Source organism: Elephas maximus, chromosome X, assembly GCF_024166365.1.
Source record: "Elephas maximus indicus isolate mEleMax1 chromosome X, mEleMax1 primary haplotype, whole genome shotgun sequence".
NCBI classification, from domain to species: Eukaryota; Metazoa; Chordata; class Mammalia; order Proboscidea; family Elephantidae; genus Elephas; species Elephas maximus.
The window spans coordinates 174,426,697-174,445,978 of NC_064846.1; the positions used below are offsets into that span (position 1 = coordinate 174,426,697).

At 43.0% G+C, this 19,282-nt stretch overlaps 1 protein-coding gene across 4 annotated transcripts in view; it reads left to right on the top strand.

The window, feature by feature from the left end:
- Positions 1-19,282, top strand: part of NLGN4X (neuroligin 4 X-linked) — a 620,760-nt gene that overhangs the window by 84,902 nt on the left and 516,576 nt on the right. For 3 of the 4 annotated variants that reach the window (XM_049872280.1, XM_049872286.1, XM_049872283.1), the window contains exons 3-4: positions 6,234-6,337; positions 18,815-18,910. The gene's annotated coding sequence lies outside the window, so the exon portion shown is untranslated. Of the gene's footprint in view, positions 1-6,233; positions 6,338-11,653; positions 11,917-18,814; positions 18,911-19,282 lie in introns of those variants that run through there. The other variant, XM_049872282.1, reaches the window with a different exon arrangement.

Sequence of the window (19,282 nt, forward strand, 5' to 3'; positions counted from 1 at the left end):
AGACAGCTCTTTAAAAGAGCACAAGGCTCAAGGCAGACATTCTTTACTAATTAAGCTATCCTTAGTTTAAGGATTTCAGAGCATATTTTTGTTTAAGATTTAAACATGATCTCAGGCCAACAGTTTCGGGAGTCCTTACACCAACTTTTGACATTTCCTTTAACAATGCTTTAAATCATTTCAAGCCCAAAATGTGTCATTTCTCCTTTTCTGTAACCAGCCCTGGAATTGCTCATTCATTCTTAGCATGCTTGAGATCACTCTGATTCCCATCTCCTCCCTGGCTACCTCCCCTCCCCATTTGTCCTTAAGGCACATTGTTCCTTTAAGTAAAAGCTCCTCAAGTGAGGAAAGAGAAGCTGGTTTCTCTGCCAAGGAAACCCCCTGGCCGCTAGAAAAGCTGTCAGAGTCTCCCAAGTGTGTGCAAATAAATTAATTTGCTTCACGGGTATAGAAAACGGTCTGGGAGGCTTGTTTTTCCACCAGCCCAGAGAGGCCTTTAATTTCAGCTCATTGAATTGAGCACGGGATCTTGCTAAGTGGCGAAGCACAGCTCAACCTCAGGGCTTTCCTGAACAAATAACTCTTCTACAGAAACTACAGGTAATTGAGTTGGCGTCGATGGGCTATCACGTCTGCGCTTCCAGGGTTCAGGTATCGGCTTAATTTTCCCCAAAGTGGAAGCTGAATGAGTGATGCATTTCCTTTGTATCTGTCCTGGCATTTGGCGCCCGGCCGTCCACAGTAAGGACACCTTCTACGATAGGAAATCTGATTAAGGAAAAAAAAAAGGATTAAGTAGAAGGTACAAATTCAAACTCAAGAAAGGGAGGCTGATGAAATGTCACACTCGTAATGAGAATTAAATCTGTTTTCATCTATCCTTTTAAATTATGGACAATTAGGTGAGGGGATCTTAAATTGTTTAGCTTAGAAAATAATACGCTTCCGTTCCACCAAATGCAGCCTTATTAGGTGGTATTTTGATAGTGGGCACATTTTTGTCTATTGGGCCTAAGTTAAAATTCCAGTTTTCCCCCTGAATAACAATGGGTCTTTGAATTAGTCATTTAATCTCTTTGAGCCTTGTTTGTAAAATGGGCATCGTGTTTGTTTTTGTTGTTAGGTGCCATGGAGTCGACTCTGACTCACAGAGACCTTAACCCAGACCCAGTGCCGTCGAGTCGATTCCGACTCATAGCGACCCTATAGGACAGAGTAAAACTGCCCCATAGAGTTTCCAAGGAGTGCCTGGACAGAGACCTTAGGTATCATAGAATAAAATGTTGCCAGGTCCTGCACCATCTTCAGGAGCACTGGTATGTTTGAGCCTGTTTGGGGGCTGTTATGTCAGTCCATCGCTTCAAGTTTCCCTCATTTTCACTGATCCTCCTGTTTACAATCATGTAAAGTAGGTAATCTGTTGTTAGGTGCTGTCAAGTTGGCCCACAATGCGCAGCAAACCCATGCAGAGTGCAACATGTTGTCTGTTTCTAGCAATTGGTTCCTCCTGATGACTTGTCCAAAGTAAGTCAGCCAAAGTCTCACCTGGCCAACTCCTAAGGAGGATTCTCGTTGTATTTCTTCTAAGACTGATTTTTTCGTTCTTCTGGTAGTCCATGGTATAGTCAATATTATTACTGACTGAAAAAATCGAATCCACTGCCATCAAGCTTATTCTGACTCATAGCGACCCTAGAGGACAGAGTAGAACTGCCCAATAGGGTTCCCAAGGCTGTAAATCTTTACAGAAGGCAGATTGCCACATCTTTCTCCTGTGGAGCAGCTGGTGGTTTGGAACCCACGACCCTTTGGTTAGCAACTAAGCCACCAGGGGTCCTCATAAAATGTAGAAGTGTTTGAAATAAAGAATAAACATATCTGGATTATGATGTAACTAACTCAATTTTAGAATATTCCCTTAGAATTTTAACCTTAACAGGAAGCCGTGGCAAACTTCTTCTTCTACAGTTTTGATTGTATCAAAAGTCAAAATGGACAAGCTACACTTCCTGTTTAATTTATTTTATTTTATTTATCTTCAGAATAAGACTTAACCATGAATATTTGCAGATAGACACACCTGGGTATGTGTGTGTGTTTGTTTAATAGCACATGGGGTTGCCATGAGTCAGAATCCACTCAAGGACAACTAGCAACAACAGAGCAAGAATCAGCAAGCTTTGGCCCACAGCCTGTTTTTGTGGATAAAGCTTTATTGGAACACATCAGGATCATTTGTTGACTTGTTAGGTTTGGTAGTTTTCATGCTACAGCAGAAGAATTGAGTAGCTGTAATAGAGAACACATGTCCCGCAAAACCAAAAATCTTTACTCACTGGCCCTTTACCAATCAAAGCTTTCCTACCCAGGATCTAGAAGACAGAAAAGTTTTTCTTCTCAAGAACTTATGTACTTGAAAATAATCTCAAACATTCTGAGTTGTTCAGATAGGGGGGAAAAAAATTGACAGCATAAAACCAAGCCAGAATTTTCTGATTATTATATAAAATACATCTGTCCTGTCTGGAAAAATACCATGATAGAGGCCGAAATGTCACGGTCAAATTCAGCCTATAGCCTAAGTAACTAGACATATTGAAAGAAGAAACAAATAAATGGTGGAGAAACCCAACCAGGGTGTCCATTTATCTGTTTTGTCTTTGTAAAGCTTTCACTGTATCAGGATGAACTAAAATCAGCAATGGCCCAAGACAAATGGCAAAATCAGAGAAAGGAAGTAAGAAACACTTTAGATGATAAATTGATCTCTGGTTGGAAATTATCCTTAAGACACACGCACAAAATATTTGCCCTCCTAGTACCTGGAGGCTGATTCGAATAAATCGTATTTACAAACACAAAAAACCAAACCAGTTGCCATCAAGTCAATTCCAACTCATGGCAACCATTCATAGGCAACCTGGGTCCCCTCTAGCAACTTTGGATATACTTCCTAAAAGAAAATCCCTTACCGCTTTGAGGCAGTGGATTGATTGAAAAAGCGCAACACTGAAAATCAGAAATGCATCTAGTCCTAGGTACTTTGAGGTAGTTTTGGGGGCTCAAGGGATTTACTTCAGTTCTCTGGCATTCACTTTCTTCTTTTGTAACGAGAGACTGCTGGGACTAGTTTTGTCTCTGATGTTGTTGTTGGGTGTCATTGAGTCAGTTCCAACTCATAGCGACCTTACGTACAACAGAACAATTAAATATTGACACCAATTAAGTATTGTTGTAGATGTGGCCACCGCAAAGAGTTTCAGGAAGTACTTTATATACATTTCCTTATTTAATCCTTTCAGAAACTTTACGAAGTAAGAATTGTTATCCTGTTTGACAGGTGCGGTAGATGGTCTAAAACAGGGGTCAGGAAACTTTTTCCGTAAATATTTGCAGACAACAGGATCTCTATTATAACTAATGGATTCAGCCATTGCAGTGCAAAACACTCCCCCTCCAAAAAAAAAAAAAACCATTGGTATCAAGTCAATTTCAACTCATAGTGACACTATAGCAGAGTAGAACTGCCCCATAGGGTTTCCAAGGCTGTAATCTTTATGGGAGCAGATTCGTAGGTCTTTTTTCCCGTGGAGCAGCTGGTGGGCTCCAACTACCAACCTTTCAGTTAGTAGCCAAGTGTTTTAACCACCGTGCCACCAGAGCTCCTTCAAAGCAGCTATTAAAAAAAAACCATTGCCCTCGAGTTTATTCCAGCTTATAGCAACCCTACAGAACAGAGCAGAACTGCCACATAGGGTTTCCAAGGAGCCACTGATGGGTTCGAACTGCTGACATTTTGGTTAGCGGTCAAGTGCTTAACCACTGTGCCACCAGGGTGCCTTCAAAGCAGCCATGGTTGGTACTAAATGAATGGGTGTGGCTGTGTTCCAACACAACTTTATTTACAAAAACAGGTTGTGGGCTATATTTGGTTCATGAGTGTTATGGATTGAATTGTGTCCCCCAAAAATATAGATTGAAGTCCTAACCCCTGGTACCTGTGAATGTGAGCTTGTTAGGAAATAGGGTCTTTGAAGATTTGAAGATGTCATCTGCTAAGCTGATAAGAGGCCATGCTGGAGTTGGGTGGGTGCTAAGCCAATTTGTGTTATAAAAGAGACGCAGAGAGACAGAGGGAGAAGATAACCCTGTGACAAGGGAGTTATGGTGCAGCTTCAAGCCAAGGAATGCCTCGGGTTACTAGAAGCTGACAGAGACAAGAAAGGATCTTCCCCTAGAGACTTGAGAGAAAACATGGCTCTACCGACACCCTGAATTTGCACTACCAGGTTCCTGAACTGTAAGATAATAAATTTCTCTTCTTATAAGCCACCCAGTATGTGGTATTTCGTTACAAGAGCCATAGGAAATGAACACAGCAGACCGTAGGTAGTTGGTGAACTCCTGGTCTAAAGGATGGTAACTAAGTTTTCCAAAGTCATAACTTTAATGAGGTTGCTGGACTAAGTTCTGAGCACACGTCTTTTAGACTCCTAGCTATGTGTTCTTATTCACTGCACTATGTTCATGGTGAAAACTTTGAAAAATTATAGGATAGGGCAACCGTTCATCTTCCGTTCAGCTCCCAGAGAAAGCCATTGGTATCCCTGGGCTGTGCTTTTTTCCGGTCTTTTCTATCAGCACATTTTGGCACGTGGTTAAGACTGCAAGGTTTATAACCCAGAACCAAACCAAACACCTTTCTGTGGAGTCGATTACTACTCATAGCCACCCTGTAGGACAGAGTAGAACTGCCCCATAGAGTTTCCAAGGCTGTAATCTTTATGGAAGCAGACTACCACATCTTTCTCCTGCGGTGGGTTCGAACCACTGACTTTTGGTTAGCAGCTGAGCACTTACCCACTGTGCCACCAGGGTTCTTTGCAGTGTTTATAGATTTCTGTAATCTCTCTGGTTTACTGAACATGTGTCTCAGTTATCTAGTGCTGCTGTAACAGAAATACCACAAGGGGGTGGTTTTAATAAACAGAAATTTATTTTCTCAAAGTTTAGGAAGCTAGAAGTCTGAATTCAGGGTGCCACCTCTGGAGGAAGGCTTTCTTTCTGTATTGGTTCCGGGGAAAGGTCCTTGTCTCTTTTCAGCTTCTGTTCTTTTGTTCCTTGAAGATCTCATGTGGCGTACCATCTGTCTTCCCCCATCTGAGCTTGCTTGCTTCCTCGATTAATCTGCTCTGTTTATATCTCAAAAGAGACTGATTTAAGATATACCCTCCATTAATGCTGCTTTATGAATATTACAAAGAAAACCCATTCCCAAATGGGCTTATAACCAAAGGTATAGGGGTTAGGATTTACAAGACATATTTTGAGGGGACCCAATTCAATCCTTAATAACATATGTTTTTACCATTTTTGCTCACCATTAAAAACCTTTCCTGAGCACCATATCAGTGTGGCGGTTTTGTACAGCCTATCCTTGCCCACTGCCTGCAGTAATGGCGAGCTGAACCTGGGTACAGAGGGACAGTGCTTTGGCTCAACAGGAGCTAACGGGGAGGGGTGGGTAAAGCTTACAGCCCCGTTCCCCCCCGTGGGGTCAGGCTGAAGCTCACCTCCAGCTGGGACCACATACAGCAGGATTTCTCCCCCCACTTCCCCAATCCTTCCATATCCCACTATTCTAACCTTCTCCTGAGAGCCTTCTGTTACCATTTGAATTATGGCCCCCCAAAATACCACAGTCTTGGCCCCTGTACCTATGAATGTGACCCTGTTTGAAATAGAGGGTTTCTTATGTTAATGAGGCCATACCCAAGTAAAATCAAAAAACCTGTTGCCATGTAATCAATTCTGACTCCTAGGAACCCTATAGGACCGAGTAGAACTCCCCCATAGAGTTTCCAAGGAGCGGCTGGCAGATTCGAACTGCCAGCATTTTTTGGTTAACAACCTCGCTCTTAACCACTACGGCACAAGCGCTCCTAAACCTATTAACTCCTGAGTTATGAAAATACTAGGTGCATGGCAAAACACAGATGAACCTTGAAATGAGTCAGTCACGAAAGGGCAAATACTGTCTGATCTCATATATATGAGATAAGCAAATATATAGAAACCAAAGATCATTGGTTACCAGAGTTGGGAGGAGGTGGGAAGTAGGATTTTTTGCTTGGGGTAGTGAGTTTATGTTAGTGGTAGAATGCGGTGGAAAAGGATAGCCAGAATGATTGTACAATATAAAGAATGTAATCAATGTTATATTTTAACAGTGGAAAGCAGATGCCATGTGAGGACCTGTCAACTGCCAAGGAACACCAAGGATTGCTAGAGATGCCAGAAACTAGGAGAGAGGCCACAGAAGGGATCCACATGGGTGAGCCCTGATTTGGACTTTAAACCTTTCTCTTCTTTAAAGCCACTTACTTTTTGTTTTTCTGTTATGGCAGGGCTAAGGAACTAAGACACCCTCCCTCAAAAATGTCATAGGCACTCCTTCTGGAAAACTTTATATAAGTCACAGGTCAGGTTTTCTAGAAGCACTGCCTATGGCATATATATATATATATATATATATGTTTTTATATATATATAGATGGGTATGTGGAGCCCTGGTGGCACAGTGGTTAAGAGCTGCGGCTACTAACCAAGAGATCAGCAGTTCGAATCCACCAGCTGCTGGGCAGTTCTACTCTGTCCTGTAGGGTTACTATGAGTCAGAATTGACTATACATATAAATAAAACCTTTTGATTAGCAGCGGAACTCTTAGCCACTGTGCTACCAGGGCTGCTAACTAAAAGATTAGCAGTCAGAATCTACCAGCTGCTCCTGGGAAAACCTATAGGACAGTTCTACTGTGTCCTACAGAGTCACTATGAGTCGGAATTGACTCGATGGCAACAGGTTTGGTTTGGGGTTTTATATGTATGTATACATATAAAATCTTTTAATTTGGTTTTAAGAAAACTAATTTTTAGAGATACTCAATCTAAAAATCCTTTCAATTTTTTAAGACTCGCCATTTCATATTATTTGAAAATGAGCAGGGGAAAGAAAAAAATCCCAGTGCTTTCCTAAACGTCTAACAAATCACTACAAATCCTTAATGAACCTAATCTCGAGTCTTTGGTGGGAGAAATCCGTTCACTGAGTAAGATAATGACTCTGTCCTCTGAGTATTCAGCGTCGTGTCGGTAGTTGGGTAAACTGTAGGCTTTATGGTGGGGAAAATTAACTTGGAGGATTAAAATAAATATAACAGCCCAAGACCAACTTCATTTAAAATTAGCCCACGGGAGGGATATAAAAATAAGATGTTTTTTGCTTGATCTTCAGTAGAACATTTCCGCTATTAGAAAAATAGCAAATAAAAACCGTGTGTATTCAATACTATACTCAATAGTGTCCCATTTAATTATCAATATTCCTTGCTCCCAATTCCAAATAATTTTTTTTTTAAACTAACCGTGTTCACTTTTCTTAACTGATTGTCAATTAGGCTAACCATTTTAATTTCTTTCTTTTCTTTATTTCCTCCAAATAGAAATAGATTTATCCAAGCCATTATTGTTTTCACAAACGTTTTTAGCAAAAACCAAGGAATAGTTTCATGCTGACGTCTTCCTTAAGCAGTTTTTAAGTCACCTGAAAACAGGTGTGACCCTCATGCAGGGCTCATTTAAGGCAGTGGGGGAGAAGGGTTATAATTTATGCATACTGGAAGGGTCCCTTTCTGCGTCTGCGTTTTCCTCCGAGCACCTTTGGCTTGTGGTAATGAAGAGATGGTGTTAACAGGCCTTGCCCAGATTCACGCAAGAGCTAGCACTGGGCGTATCTGTGCTGGAACTTTTGGGTTTTGCCTTGCTTTTGCAGAGGCTCTCTACTCTGACTTGGTGCCTAACCCTGATCTCAGTCCTTTCTACCAGCCATAGTTTTGAGCTTGCCGTTGTTACTGTTAGCTGCCATCAAGCTGGTCCCAGACTCACGGTGACCCAAGCACAATGGAACGAAAAGCTGCCTAGTCCTGTGTGATCCACGGGGTTTTCACCGACTGATTTTCAGAAGTAGATCACCAGGCCTTTCCTCCTCGTCTGTCTTAGTCTGAAAGCCCTGCTGAAACCTGTTCAGCCTCACAGCCACACACAAGCCTCCACTGACAGATGGGTAGGGGCTGTGCGTGAGGTGCGTTGGCCAGGAATCGAACCTTGGTCTCCTACCCCAAATGTGAGCATTCTACCACTGAACCACCAAACCCAAACTACTGCTGTCTAGTCAATTCCAACTCATAGCGAGCCTATAGGACAGAGTAGAACTGGCCCACAGAGTCTCCAAGACTGTAAAACTTTCCGAAAGCAGACTGCCACATCTTTCTCCCAAGGAGCGGCTGGTGGGTTGGAAATTGCCGCCCTTCCGGTTAGCAGGCGAGTGCTTTAACCACTGTACCACCAGGGTTCCTCACTGAACGACCAGCTCCCCCGAACTTTCCTTTACCTTATGGCTAGCAAGGGGGACAATTTTGCCCCCTAGGAGACATTTGGCAAAGCCTGGAAACGTTTTTGATTGTCACACCTTGCGAGGGGGTTGCTATTGGTACCTAGTTGTTAGAAGCCAGGGTGCTGCAATGGAACCTCCTAGAGTGCCCGCGGCAGCTCACCACAATAAGGAACTATCCAGCTCTGGATGGCAGTACTGCTGAGATTGAGAAACCCTGCCCTAAACCATGTGTTTTGTTTTTAAATATCTTCTTTAATTTTAAAACCGTTTTAGAATTTTTCAAAAATTGTGATCACAGTACACAGAGTTCTCGCATACCCGACACCCAGTTTCTCTCTCATTAACATCTTAAATTAGTGTGGTACATTTGTAACAACTAATGAGCCAGTATTGACACATGACACTTAATTAAATTTCATACTTTATTCAGATTCTGTTAGTTTTCCAATATGTCCTTTTCCGTTCCCGGGATCTCGCCCAGGGCACCATATTGTATTTGGTTGTCAAGTGGCTCCTTTGGGCTGTGGCAGTTTCTTCGATGTTCCTTATTTCGGATGACCTTGGTAATTTTGAGGACTGCTGGGCAGCTATTCTGTGGAATATCCCACAACAGATTTGTCTTGATGTTTTTCTCATGGTTAGCTCATAACCTTTGAGTCGACTCCAACTCATGTGTGTCAGTAGAACTGTACTCTGTAGGTTGTGACCTTTTGGAAGTAGATCTCCTGGCCTTTCTTTCGAGGCACCTCTGGTGGATTTGAACCATCAACCTTTTGGTTAGTAGCTCAGTGCTTCACTATTTGTGCCATTGAGGCTATGGGTTTTGGGAGGAAGACCACAGAGATAACTTGCCATTCTCATCCCCTCCTGTCAAGAGTACATACTATCGACATGATTTATCACTGTTGATGTTGACCTTGATCACCTGGCTGGGGCAGCATTTGTCAGGATTCTCCACACTAAAGTTACTCATTTCCCCCACTTTTGGAAGGAAGTCACTAAGCACAGCTCAGACTTGTAACGACCCTATAGGACAGAGTAGAACTGTCCCATAGGGTTTCCAAGGCTGTAATCTGTACGGAAGCAGACTGACATACCTTTCTCCCATGGAGCAGCTGGTGGATTTGAACCACCGATGTTCCAGTTAGCTCCAAACGCTTAACCACTGCACCACCAGGGCTTCTTTTCAGACGTCGCTAGTGGCATTTAATGACGGGACTGAGAAGTGCTGGTGTAAAGCATTGAAGGTGTCCACTTACAAGCCAATATTTTCTGTAAGTGGAGTCATGGACATCCGTTCCGAGCTATTTGCAGCCTTGCAGGAAATGGCCAATCAGGGCTACAAACCTGCATCCTGGCCCTGGAGGTTAAGATCTCTGAGAGAATATCAGACAAACTCTTCAGTGGGCCACACTGGGAAGACAGGTTGAGCCTGGGTGCCCTAGAGCGTCATTGTCTTGGTCTCCTAGTGCTGCTGTAACAGAAATACCAAATGTGTGTGGCTTTAAAGAACGTTTATTTTCTCACAGTTCTGGAGGCCTGAAGTCCAAATCAGGATCTCGGCCATGTCAATGCCTTCCTTGTCAGCAGCCATGGGCTCCCCTTGGTTTTCCTGGATTACAGACAATCTTCACATGGCATGTGTCTTCCCCAGTAGATGCTTGTCTCTGTATCTATTCTGCTCTTTTTATAACTCAGAAGTGACTAGGTTTAGGACACATACCCATACTGATTGCATTATGGAAGTTGATTACATTATATTACATTATGGAAGGATCTTACATTATATCACACTACATTACATTATGGAAAGTAATTGCATTATATTACATTATACTACATTGGATTCTGTTACATTATGGAAGATAATTACATTACATTATGGAGGGCTATTAATTACATTATATTGTATTACGTTACATTAGGAAGGGCAGTTATATTACATTACATTAGGATAATGTACATTATACTACATTACATTCACAGGTATAAGGGTTAAGATTCCAACACATATTTTGGGGGGACACAATTCAGCCTGTAACAGGGATCCTGTGTGGTCCACAGACAGCATTAGGGCAGGGGGTGCCCTTACATAGGATACCATTTTTACAAAGAAAAAGAAGGAAGTACCAAGCCTTCAGCAGCACTTCCAAACTCAGACAGGTTAGTAAGAAAAGCCTGGTGATCTATTCCCACAAACCAATGAATGGACACACTGTGGTCTATATCTGTCTGGTATAGTGCTGGAAGATGAGCCCTAGGTTGGAAGGCACTCAAAATACGCAGTGCATACAATAATGGACTTGAGCATACCAATGATTGTGAAGATGACACGGGACCAGGTCATGTTTCATTTGTTGTACACAGGGTGGCAATTAATAACAACAACCAAAGACATGCTTCCTCTATAGCACAATTTTGCCTCAGTTTGATCTTTTGTGCAAACCTTGACTTCTTCATGGCAACAAGAATTGAGCAGTCAACTACCCTTAGTTTCTCTGTTTTTAATTTAGTTTTGATTCTACACCTTTCTCTTTAATACCACGTCTCACCTGCGAAAGATCAGATTAATATTCAACCTAGAACATGGATGAAATTTTCGGCTGCATTAATTAAAGTTTCCATGAAAATTAGCGTAAAACAAAACTATATGTGAACTTCCATGCAATGTTATCTGGATCACCTAAGGTCACAGGTATGCCTCACCTGATGACGCATTAAGGTAGCTTAACAATCTGAACCATTCCTGAAGGTAGTTGGCATGACGCTTAGTCTACAAATTCAACAAATGCAACTGCACTTTTTAAATTCTCATTTTCTAGTTAAAGCAGAATGGGAGAAATGTCATCTCAGCTCATATAGCCAGGACACTGATTTCTTCCAGGGTGTTGTATAGTATCAAGACATCGGGCAACAGGATATTCTCTGGCCCTCAAGTTCTGTCTCACTCAATCTGGTCATCAACTTTGACCAATACAAAGATGCTGAGATTTGCTTCCTGCCCACCCTTTGGTCCTCTCCAGTTATCCTCAGCCATGTTGAGTATAGGGATCCAGGAAGCCATCTGTGATAGTTAAGGTTGTGTGTCACCTTGGCTGGGCCAGGTTCTCAGTGGTTTGATAATTGCATAATGATGTAATTTGGCAATTATGTAATGATGTAGTCATCCTTCATGATGTGACCTGATGTGATCAGCCAATCAGTTGGAAGGGGCATTTCCTTGGGAGCGTGGCCTGCATTCAAATATTTATGGACCTTCTGGCAAGACCTGCTTGCTTGTTCTGGATCCTGCATCTGACTCGTCATCATCTGACCTCCAGTTCTTGGGACTTGAGCCAGTGGCCTGCCATCTGACCTGCCAATCTTGGGTTTGTCAGCCCCTGCAGCTACACGAGTCAGAAGAAGCCTCTGGCCTGAATCCTGACCCACAGACTTGGGACTTGCCAGCCTCTACAACCACGTGAGCCATTTCCTTGAGATAAATCTCAATTTCTCTCTCTCTCTCTCTCTCTCAATGTCAAGTTGATTTTGACTCATAAACTTCACTGGTTTTGCTTCTCTAGAGAACCCAGCCTAAGACACTATCTATGACCTTTTCTGCCTACCTGAACCATAAATCCAAATGCTTATAGGGCTTTTTTGCCACACTTTTTTTTATGGCTTTATCCCAGCATCAAATGTTCTCTGGCTGCTCACCCATCTCCAGCTCACACTCCCAGCCCAACAAGGAAATTCCTTGTGTGTTTAGCCGATAACAAGTTGCTCTCATGTTGATTCTGACTCATGGTGCCCCCATAGGGTTTAATGGCTGATTTTTTAGTAGTCGACTGTCACGACTTTCTTCTGAGACACTTCAGGGTGGCCTCGAACTTCCAACCTTTTGGTTAGCAGCCGAGTGTTTTAACCATTTGCACCACCCAGGGACTCCTTTACTAGGTTTGTCATTGTTGTTGCTGTGTGTCATCGAGTCAATTCCAAGTCATAGTGACCTTATAAGACAGGGCAGAACTGCCCCATAGAGTTTCCTAGGCAGTAATCTTTATAGGACCAAATAGTAAGGTCTTTCTTCCATGGAGCTGCTGGGTGGGTTCAAACCGCTGACCTTTCGGTTAGCAACCAAGCACTTAACCATTGGTGCCACCAGGATGCTTTTTACATGGGTTTGGGGGTTAGGATTTACAACATATATTTTGGGGGGATACAATTTGATCCCTAACAGAAGGTTAATCTGAGTAGCTCTCTATCAAAGACATTGAAGTTATAATTAAAAAGCTTTATGCAAAGACGTCACCAAAGACAAATGGCCTCAATGGCCTGTTCAGCCAAACATTTAAGGAAGAAATAATACCAATCTTAAAAAGACAATTTCAGGAAGTAGGAAAAGGGCTAAGACACCCCATATAATTTTATGAATTGAGTATTATCAATACAGCAAAACTACACACACACACACACACACACACACACACACACACAAAAACATTAAAGTAAACAAAACTAGAAAACAGTATTTATCCGGAACCTAGATGCAGAAACAATTAAAGCATATTAGGGAACGGACGTCAACAATACATAAGTGAGATAATAAATAATGTAATGATGAACTTGGGCTTATCCTAGGCGTGGAAGGTAGGTCTGTTTTGGCTGTTTTGACTCATAGCGACCCTACGTGACAGAGTAGAACTGCTCCATAGGGTTTTCTAGGCTGTAATGGTGGCACAGTGGTTAAAGCACTTGGATGCTAACCGAAAAGTTGGCGGTTGGAACCCGCCAGCTTCTCCGTTGGAGAACGATGTGACAGTCTGCTTCCTTAAAGATTTACAGCCTTAGAAACCGTATGGGGCAGTTCTACTCTGTCACATAGGGTCGCTATGAGTCAGAATCCACTCAGTGGCAGTGGGTTTGGTTTGAGTTTACTCTTTACAGGAACAAATTGCCACGTCTTTCTCCCTTTGAGCTGATAAGTGGGTGAAAGCTACCAATCTTTCAGTTATCCCTTGCCACCAGGTCGATTCTGACTCATAGCGACAGTATAGGATGGAGTAGAACTGCCCCATAGGGTTTCCAAGGAGCAGCTGGGGGATTTGAACTGCTGACTTTTCGGCTAGCAGCTGAGGTCTTAACCACTGTGCCACCAGGGTTCCAACCTTTCAATTAACCAAAAAAACCAAACCTGTTGCCATAGAGTCGATTCCAACTCATAGCGACCCTACAGGACAGAGTAGAACACCCCCATAGAGTTTCCAAGGAGCACCTGGTGCATTCAAACTGCTGACTTTTTGGTTAGCTGCCATAGCACTCAACCACTACACCCCGGAAATTGAAACCAGGAAGACCAATCTCCTCCTCCATCCTGACCCCATTGAATCTGTTCCCTGAGGCAATTAACATAAAGCCAATGCATCTATTTGAAAAAGTGGGGAGAGGAAGGGGTGGATTGCTTAATTTTTCCAAAATATTGTCTTGGCACAAAAGCACACCATCTCAGAGTGGCATCTCAAACTCTTGCAATTTTTTTTTTAAATCGTACCCTGCAAATGTGTTGCATTTAGAAGCCCCTCGTGGAGAGAGTGGTTTTTCTGGCTTCATGGCTGTGTTTTGGGGGTTGTGAACATCACTCCTCAAACTCCTTTTAACTGAGGCCCGGCATTACAAAAACATTCTGCACTAGTGGCATGATTTTTCTCCTTTTTCACAACACACACAGACGCTTATCTTGAAGCAGACTTTCTCCCTAAAGGATAAAAGCTGGAAATTTTTCAACACTGTTTTCAGTGGAAGCTCTGCTCTGTTAGTGAAACCTTCGCCGGGTTTACGCTAACGCACGAATTCTCTCTTTCCTCTTTGTAGCTCTATTTTGAGCAGGCTGCTATAAGGCTCTCAGTATTTCCAAAATCCTTCCATTCTCCTCATTTGCATCACCACAACTGCCAACTTCTTCTTGGCATGAACAAAGCTGTAACTCTCATGATAAGCAGCGCTGGTGGGTACACACCACCAGATTTGAAATTTACTAGCTTTCCTGTATGCTTGATTCTATGCTCTATGGGCTTCAAGTTTTTGCGGGTGTCCAAGTTTTATATTGAGACATCCAGTGTAGAACCTCACAGTTATGACCTTATTGGAGCTGTAATACAGATTATAGAGGGCAGTGTTGGTTCAGTGGTAGAATTCTTGCCCTCCATGCAGGAGACCTGGGTTCGATTCCCAGCCAGTGCACCTCATGCACAGCCATGGAGGTTTGTGAGTTGCTGTGACATTGAACAGGTTTCAGTGGAGCTTCCAGACTAAGACAGACTAGGAAGAAAGGTCTGGTAGTCTCCTGCCAAAAATCAACCAATGAAAGCCCTATTATGGACTGAATTGTGTCTACCAAAAATATCTGTCAAGTTGCCTGGGCCATGATTCCCAGTATTGTGTGATTGTCCACCATTTGATCATCTGATGTGCTTTTCCTGTGTTGTAAATCCTACCTCTATGATGCTGATGAGATGGGATTAGCAGCAGTGTTGTTAATGAGTCAGGACTCAATCTACAAGATTGGGCTGTGTCTCGAGCCAATCTCTTTTGAGATATAAAAGAGAGAAGCAAGCAGAGAGACAGGGGAACCTCATACCACCAAGAAACAAGAGCCAGGAGAACAGTGCATCCTTTAGACCCAGGAAAGATTGAAGACAAAGACCTTCCCCCAGAGCCGACAGAAAGACAAAGACTTCTTCTGGAGCCGATGCCCTGAATCTGGACTTCTAGCCTCCTAGACTGTGAGAGAATAAACTTCTCTTTGTTAAAGCCATCCACCTGTGGTATTTCTGTTACAGCAGCACTAGATGACTAAGACAGGATCACAACCATCTGATCTACAACTGATCGTGGGGCTGGGGCAGGACCAGGCAGTGTTCATTCCATTGTGTATGGGGTCTTCTTGAATTGGGGGCCGACTCCATCACAGCAAACAACAGCAACAATATAGATTAAGGACTCTTCCCAGTTTTCCATTTCTTTCAGAGTTAGCCTTACCAAGAGGTTGTGTCTATGTTGTTTGACTTCAATGATGCCCACTACGCTTTAAATTCAGGACTTCACTGAATCTGGCTCCCACAGGCTTGAGTGGACTCATCTCTCCCCAGCCCCCGATTCAGTGACCTCATGCAGGTAGCTCGAAAGCAGCCATGCTGGGAGTATTTATGCCAGGGAAATCGGCAAACAATTCAAATCATGTTTTTCCCTATAGTCCCTTTGGAGAGCCAGTTGATAAGCATTTACTAGCGCTCCGCTGTCCACATCTACACAGAGATAGATGTGCGTGTGTAGATACAGACAGACATAGATATGGAACCCTGTGGGCACAATGCTCAAGTGCTCAGCTGCTAACCAGATGGTCAGTAGTTCAGACCCACCCCGCAGCTCTGCAGAAGAAGGGCCTGGTGACCTACTCTCCTGAAGATTTAAAAAAAAAACCCTGTTGCCATCAAGTCGATTCTGACTCATAGGGACCCATGAAGATTACAGCCTAGAAAACCCTGTGGGGCAGTTCTACCCTGTCACACTGGGTCACTAGGGGGTATGAATGGTCAAGCACTCGGCACCTAACTGAAAGGTTGTCAGCTTGAGTCCACTCAGAGGTGCCTCGAAATAAAGGCCTGGCGATCTACTTCCAAAAATTGCTGTGAGTCAGAGCCAACTGGAAGGTAGCTGGTAACTGGTATCCACGTTAATGACACAACACCAGTGAAGTGATTAAGAATCAGGCTGAGGGTAAAAATAGCTTTGTATGGGGATGCAGGGCGGCTGAGATTCCCAGTGAGACACATAGGGAAATCTTCACAGCCAGTTTGTGAAATCACAAGACAGAAGAGCATAAGGGCGCCCTGAGTGCCCGAAGGAGAAAAGTCATTACAGAAGAGAGAGAGATAGGTACGTACTCAAGATGAGGCCCCCAAAGGAAGCCCTCATTGCAAAAGTTGGATTTTGGCTAGCCTTCCTCCAGTAGCCATCTTGTCCTGCAGTCTGATGTCTAAACTTTATGACACAGGCTTGTATCAGTAGTGCCATTGCTCTTTCGTGCATGAAAAATCAGTTATTTTAAAATGTATTAACAGCGCAGCGAATGGCTTGTATGTGCTATGCCTATTTTGATGAACACAGAACTCCTTATCCTGACATTTAAAGATCTGCTATCATCCTATATTGGAGGCTCAGGGTGGGACAAATGGCCAAAACACTCAGCTCTAACTGAAAGGTTGGGGGTTCAAGTCCACCCAGAGGCACCTCAGAAGAAAGACCTGGCAATCTCCTCCTGAAAAATCAGCCAATGAAAACCCTGTGGAGCACGTTGTACTCTGACATACATGGGGCCGCCATGAGTTGGAGTTGACTCAACAGCAGCTGTTTTATTTTAATCTCAAACCACTCTTCTTTTGAAATTTATTTAAACCGCATCTTCCTTCTCTTTGCTTTTACCATTCTATCGGACCTACCAACTTTTCCCTAATCAATCCTCACTTACTTTATAAAGTCCAATACATACATTCCATTCTCCCCAACTATCCTACCCACAGTAGCTTCCTTAGATCATTCTGGTGGTTCCATTTCTAGAGGGTTCGGTGGGCAGCTGATGGAGGTGTGTTAGAAATTCAGACGTCAGTTGAAATCCCCTTTCTGAGTTTCCAGGTGCCGCTGTACCAGATGAGCCCTGGTGGTGCAGTGGTTAAGCACTCAGCTGCTAACTGAAAGCTCTGCGGTTAGAACCCACCAGCAGTTCCAAGGGAGAAAGATGTGGCAGTCTGCTTCCTTAAAGATGACAGCTTTGGAAATCCTATGGGGGCAGTTCTGCTCTGTCCTATAGGGTCACTATGAGTAGAAATCGACTTGATGGCAACGAGTTTTTGGTTAATGAGCTGTAACAGAAATACCTCAAGTGGGTGGCTTTAAAGAACAGAAACTTATTTTCTCACAGTTCTAGAGGCTAGAAGTCCGAATTCAAGGCACCAGGCCTAGGGAAAGGCTCTCTCTCTGTCAGTTCTGGGGGAAGGTCCTTGTCTCTTTCAGCTTCTGTTCCTTAGCCCTGGAGACCTCCACATGGCACCTAAAAAACCGAAACCAAACCCGTTGCCATCAAGTCGATTCCGACTCATAGTGTCCGTATAGCACAGAGTAGAACTGCCCCTTAGAGTTTCCAAGGAGCAGCTGGTGGATTTGAACTGCCGACGTTTTTGTTAGCAGGTGTAGCACTCAACCACTACGCCACCAGGCTTTCGAACACATGGCACCTAAGTTCCCCTATTTATGCTACCTTGTCTGTCTGTACTACTCCTTATACCTCCAAAGTGAGTAGTTTTAAGAAATACTCTGCACTGATATGGCCTCGTTAACATAACAAAGAAAACCCTATTCCCAAAGAGGATCGCGTCCACAAGTATAGGGATGAAGATTCCAGCTAATATATTGGGAGGACACGATTCAGTCCTTAACACCCTCCATTCTTATCCTGCATTCAGCAAGGTGTATCATCCACATTGTAATTAAAAAAGGAGTCCTTTTTGCTCTCAAGTTACCATGTTCCATAGCTTGGGGGGATTAGTATATGAACATCATTGTTGTTGATGTTGGGTGTCGTTGAGTGGATTCCAACTCATAACAACCCTATGTGACAGAGTAGAACTGCCCCATAGGGTTTCCTAGGCTGTAATCTTTACGGAAGCAGATTGCCAGGTCCTTCTCCCATGGAGTAGGTGGGTGAGTTCGAACCACTGACCTTTCCGTTAGCAGTGGACATCATTGGATGTGTATTATTCATTCTACCACAGAGTAAGACAGGCTGTCTTCACTCACCTCCCCTGGAAAAGAGGAGACTGGAGACTAGTTTTGGTTGAAGCTCTTAGCTGTGACCTACAGAGTTTTACTCTGTGTGTTCTGATACCCTTTGTAGGCAGTTGCTTTCTTGAAGCTTTATCTATCTTTTGTGCAAGTTAATTGTGTTGTAAAAACTGTGTTATAAAAACCATAAATGCGATATTCAGAAACCAGGGCCTCAAAATAATTTTGTACGTGAAACAGCCAACTTCTGGGTAGAAATCTTAAATTCAGATCTACATTTCAACAAAGATTCAAAGACTCCCGTTGGTAAAGTGTGCAAAATAAGATTTCTTTGAAACTTGTTTTGAAATGGCCTGTGAAATATTGGGAGGTCTGGCCAGGTAGAGGTTTGAATGGATGGCCTGAGTGGTTGAAACGCCCAAAAACATTCTTTCCCACCATTTCTATGTTTACTGGATGTAAAAAAATACTTTCAAAGTCTCATTGAAAGAGCCTCAGGATAATACTACTGGAGTGTTAAATATCTGACTTCTGTGTTTCAGACGTAATTTTATTTTGGGAAAAGAAGACCTTGTTGAAATGGGGCCAATGGAGATAGAAGAGAAACGCTGGCAACACGCCCAGACAGTGATTATCAGGTAATTCTCTCCAAGGCCAAAAGTCTTCAGAAGGAACCGTTTTTTGGGGGGATGGGGAAGTATCTGGCTACAGTTTTTCTGGAGAAATGTCTTCTGAAGTGGGAAAAGGAGAGGAGAGGAATATTAGAATGTCCCTCCTCTTTCTCCAAGATGAGACAGTTCTCTAGAGTGTAAAAGCATTTTGTAGATGCGGTGTTGAGCAGAAGGAAATTTTTTTTTTTAAATGATGAAAATATACCCATTCAACAATTTCCACACGTACAGTCCATTGACCAGCGTTACATACTTCATGTTGTGCCTCTGTTCTCCATATCTCTGTCCATATTGCTCCACCACCATTCACTTCAACTCTCTGCCCCTTAAAGTTCTCCT